The following is a 4,095-nucleotide window of genomic DNA, read 5'->3' as shown; positions in this document are numbered from 1 at the left end:
ATTTTCTTCTGTATAAAAAATTAAATCTTATACTGCACACCGGATATTTTCATTCACTTTTTCATCCATTTATTATATTATGTTATCAACTTGATTGTTTATTTAGAAAAAAAGTTATTCTTCAAACTCGATCCCGACGATGTGTACCTGTTAACATCGAACCACTTTCTGAACTCAGAAAGCACGAATCTTCAGTCGATATTCTTGTTTCCTCAAGTCGTCCATAGCATGATGCAACCAACCAGCATAAAGCAAGAGATGGTTGCAGAAGGCCGCGTTGGTGCCGATTACTCGAAGAACTTTTACAATGTCATTTTTGTTTCTTGTCCATATCGTAATTGGTCCTTTTTCCTTTTTTCTCATTTAGTATTCTGTACGTCGATTTTATTTGATCAATCGATTTACTCGCTCGTTTATTTATCTGAACATCTATTTTTCTCACGATCGTATCAATTAGAAGAGGATACACAAATAAAATCGCCTGTTATCTCAAATTTCCGTGCGGTATCTTGTTTGTAGCTGACAAATGTATACAATATCTGTATAAAATATGCATACTCGTATGCGTATGCTGGATGTTTGGTAATGTGAGAACATTAATTATAATAAGGAAAACAGAATTTATCGTGACGATATTTTTGCCTCAGGGCGAATAATCTTTTTATCAAACAGTTACGGTTAATCTCGTTGTACACGTATTTTATTACATTCGAGGAAATTCATCGGCTGAACTATGATTATTGATTTTATTCCTAATCGTGTACTATACGTTAAAAATAATTAGAAAAAAAAGGAAAAGACTTACAAAGAATCCATGTGCGGATCGAGCCAAAGAGATTCAAGCTTTGTAAACGCGTACAGAAGGCATATAAATCTCACCGGATCTTCGCAGGTAAACTCAATATTGTTTACAACACAATTTATTGCTGTAAAAAATCTGTGAGTTGTATTTTTTACGTACAATTTTTATTTATACATCTTTATTCAGAAAATAGTCTTAGCTTACATCATATTATGTTGCATATTTTATAACAAGAATTATTCTGAGATTATCATTATTAACTTATTTTGAGCGTACGACAATTCCAATGATCATATTTACACCGAAATAAGTTCCACGTAATCATCTATATTGGATCTCAGGGAAGATACGTTGAAACAGCCGATCCGTTCATCTGGTAACGGGAATCCTACCCTCTGTGCTGAAATATTGAATATTCTAGGTAGCAAGATTGGCGATGAAAAAATATTAGCCAATGAAGTTCATACAGATATTGCCCGTATAGATCGGAATTGATTCTGCAGAACGGTCTTCTTCAAGACTCAATGACTGAACTCGTCAAAAAATATCCAGCTCCGAGCGATCGCACTCTCACGAAAGCTCCGTTGCGGACTCCGGAAGCAAAAGCGACAATGCATCCCTGTCAGACTCTCCGCATTACAATCTCAAATCAGTTGCTGGTTGTTGCTTGCCACCGGGATGCTTGCAAGAATTTAAAATCACAGGGGGACCAACGTTACCACGCCAGTCCCAAGACACCTCATTCGCTGAACACTTTTCGAAGGAGACAGTGATACCAAACGTAAGCGTTCCAGCGGTTAGATTAAGATTTTTTAAATCAGCCTGGGAAGGAATTTTCAATGGTCTTTCTACGGCGCCTCGAGTGTTTACAAAAACTCTGAAACCGGTCCCCTTGTGCTCTGGAGGACGGGGCGGGAAATATAATTGAATGATCAAACGTACTTACCTGTGAAGCTCGATCGCAATTATACGACCACCCTGTGTTCGGCTGGATCACTCCCAGCCAGGTAAGCCAAACCCTTTCAGATAACGACAACAGCTTGTTTTGTTTTGCATTTTTATCTTTAAAAAGTGATGGCACATGGGCCACGAGATAGGAGACTACCTAGTGATCTAGTCGGATTGGTTCGGTCATATAATCACGATCGAAATACGTTTTAAAACCGACGAATTGAAATCTCAACTCACAGACTAGGACAGTTGAGCTTTGGAATGAGTCCAGGTACATCGAATTCGAGGTGATGTAGCTCCGAGATATCTTCGGTTTGCAAACTGTTGGATACTCTCGGTTGGGCATTGCCACCTTGGGAGTAGAGAGAAAATGGTGCCGTACGCACTGCAATATTCAGACCTATGCGTGATTGTACAAGGAAAAACGTTTTCGTCGGGATAATGTTGCTCAACGATAAATTAACATCCGAATTCTCTGCCTCCATCCGATGAAATCAATGCCGTATTGAAAGAGGGTTTCGAAAACACGGCGTCACGCGGCACATTTGACTTATAAAAGTAGGTGATTCACAAGGTATTGTATTTGCAATTCGCGCGGCGTTGTATTTGCAGCAACATCGCATACGAATGGTTGATCTCTTCGACCAGGGTTCTACCAGGAAAGTTATTGGAATATATTTTTGTTGAAATAATTCGTTGGACATGAATAACAGGTTCACAGTATTTGAGAATTTCATTCTGTTCATTCATTTATTATGTCAATTTTGTTTTTATTATCTCAATATTTAATACCTGAAATGAAACGTGCGAATCATTGGTAATGGAACTAAAAAGTGTGGAGATGAAGCACTGAAAAAAAACAGAAAAAAATTGTAAAATAAATTTTGGGCGATGAAATAAAAGTAAAAATATATGAATGGATCATAAACTTCCTTCGGTAGGTAGTATATCCTTTGTAATTTTAGCAATTTCTGGAATCATGTATAAAATCGATTCTCAACTCGACTTTGATTCATTGATAACGTTATAAATTATTTATTCAAACAAATTCGTATAAGTGTGAAGTTTGTATAAAATTGATTTACAATTATTTCATCAGAATCGTTGATCAATTATTTGAATAATCATGTTTTTCTAGCATATTGTTAATTTTCACTTCTCCGAACTCTTTATTACGACGATGGTTTGCTTTAATAATTCTTGGTTTCTTGGATATATTGAGGATAAATTGAGGATAGACCAGAAAAAACAGATAAACAAAATTATGATTCGGTGTAATACAGGTATCCACACTACTTTTAATATCATTCGTATTATACATCGCTTCAAATCATATTCATTCCATAGTTCCATGATTGATGATTTTCATTCCTTTTTCCGATTTTTATTTTTCATTTTGAGTAGTGATAGATCCAAATTATCCAATGTTCTGCTTGCAAGGTCCGAAAAAAATTGAGTGATATTTTTCTAACCGAAATGCTATAGAGCGTGACGCGAGAATATCCTATAAGGTCGGTCTATCACGATAGTTTTTACATTTGCACTATCTTCATTTTTTTTTCCGGACCTTTCACCGTCCGACATACTTTCCAAAATCACGCAGCTTTCGAATAAACACTGTCTTAAGAGTTAAAATTCTTGAAATTATGTAACTAGGTACTCACTTCATTTCGTACGGAGTATTCGAGAAATCTCTACGCTTCGATCCGCAGTTTCTGCTTCAGTGCGTAAATCCTGATCAGCATTTTGTAATCCTAAATTTGCCCACAGCGCTATTGATGCCATATTGATAAGAGTGATTGAATACCCGGATGAGAAGATATGACAAATAAAAATCGTGGCTATAACGGCAGAACCCGCAGACGAACCGTAGCAGCCAGTAGATTCTAGCTTACAGGACCAACAACGATGCGAGAAAAAATAGGAACACGAGTGTAGAATCTCGATTTTCTGATACAATTTCGAAACCAAAATCCAAGAACCAATTTTAATATCGGGTAAATTCGGATGATAAATCATTCGGAATTTTCAATTTCAAACAAATATGAAAAACCAAAAGCAGAAACGATTTATCCGAAGTCAACAGCAATGGTTTTTGACTTTTTTTCACTGTTTTTCAAAATATTTGAAGCAAAATTTAAGCTGTTCGATGTATATGAAAATTGTGAAGTTGCCATCGGTTTTTTAGTCCCGAAAATTTTTCTCTGCTTAGCAGGGCGTCAAACCGTAAAATGCTGTTTTTTTTTTTATCTTTGGAGGAAGGATAATTTGCATACTGGATTCGGATTCCTAAGAGGTAGAATAGGTAGGAACCCTGCAGTCGGACGAACAATTCACCGAGT

Source organism: Athalia rosae, chromosome 3, assembly GCF_917208135.1.
Source record: "Athalia rosae chromosome 3, iyAthRosa1.1, whole genome shotgun sequence".
Classification (NCBI taxonomy): Eukaryota; Metazoa; Arthropoda; class Insecta; order Hymenoptera; family Athaliidae; genus Athalia; species Athalia rosae.
This window is presented reverse-complemented; position numbering follows the sequence as displayed.